Source organism: Cebus imitator, unplaced genomic scaffold, assembly GCF_001604975.1.
Source record: "Cebus imitator isolate Cc_AM_T3 unplaced genomic scaffold, Cebus_imitator-1.0 Scaffold201, whole genome shotgun sequence".
In the NCBI taxonomy this organism is placed as follows: domain Eukaryota; kingdom Metazoa; phylum Chordata; class Mammalia; order Primates; family Cebidae; genus Cebus; species Cebus imitator.
This window is the reverse complement of record NW_016107516.1, coordinates 1,857,071-1,858,338: the sequence shown is the minus strand read 5'-3', so window position 1 is coordinate 1,858,338 and position 1,268 is coordinate 1,857,071. Positions and strand designations below refer to the sequence as shown.

At 45.7% G+C, this 1,268-nt stretch overlaps 1 protein-coding gene across 2 annotated transcripts in view; it reads left to right on the top strand.

The window, feature by feature from the left end:
- The window catches only part of CUNH3orf52 (chromosome unknown C3orf52 homolog), a 36,501-nt gene that overhangs the window by 26,731 nt on the left and 8,502 nt on the right, over positions 1–1,268 (top strand). The window lies entirely within an intron of this gene.

The window sequence follows — 1,268 nt, the reverse complement described above, 5'->3', positions numbered from 1 at the left end:
ATGCATGGAGGGCACAGGATGGCAGGATGGACAAAGTCATGGAGGGATGAGTGGGCATGGGTCATGGGAGGAAAAATAAGTCTGTAAATGAGACTGAAATAAAGCATGATGACTGGGCGTGGTGGCTCATGCCTGTAAACCAAGCACTTTGGGAGGCCGAGGCAGGTGGATCACTTGAGGTCAGGAGTTTGAGACCAGCCTGGCCAACATGGTGAAACCCTGTCTCTACTAAAAATACAAAACTTAGCCAGGCATGGTGGCCGGTGCCTGTAATCCCAGCCACTCGGGAGGCAAAGGCAGGAGAATCTCTTGAACTTGAGAGGGGAGGTTACAGTGAGTTGAGATTGTGCCACTGTACTCCAGTCTGAGCGACAGAGCGAGACTCTGTCATAAAAAAACAAACAAACAAACAAAAACAAAGAAGAGAAGACATAAAGAGGTATGTACAGGAAAAGTCTACCTTCTGCCTCCTTTATTCTCCACTGCCACCACCAATAACTGACACTGTTCCCTTCCATGGAGTTAATAGCTGTTGAGAGTTGAGTGTGATTGCTTCTGTTTGTGTATCTACTATAGGCATTACGGAGGCCACACACCCATATGCATTTTTTATTTTTTAAAATTTTCCTCTCATCTTTAACGTTCTTGAGATGTAGGCATCGGGGTGTATGTGTGTGGAGTTGGTTTATTATCCTTTTACATCATTGGGACTATTGGAGATGACTTAAATTTTATATCAAAGCTTTATTCCATTATTCCTGAGATGGCTCTGGAATATGAGCATCAAAAGTTATATTATATTTAGATTCCTTTTTGAAAAGTTCTCCAAACCCTAATAATATTAGCAGACCTGGGAAGGGAGGAATGTGTAAAGCAGGTGGCCGGTAGCACCATGGTATGGGGCCAAACAGACCCGAAGTCTACAGATAAATACTGTGCAGGCTGCCTTTGATCTCCTTCTTTAAAGGCCCCCAATGGGCTGGGTGCGGTGGTTCATGTCTGTAATCCCAGCACTTTGGGAGGCCGAGGTGGGCAGATCACAAGATCAGGAGATCGAGACCATCCTGGCCAATAGTAGAGACAGAACCCTGTCTCTACTAAAAATACAAAAATTAGCTGGGTGTGTTGGCACATGCCTGTAATCCCAGCTACTCAGGAGGCTGAGGCAGGAGAATCTCTTCAACCTGGGAGGTGAAGGTTGCAATGAGTCGAGGTTGCGCCACTGCACTCCAGCCTGGTGACAGAGTGAGACTCCTTCTAAAAAATTT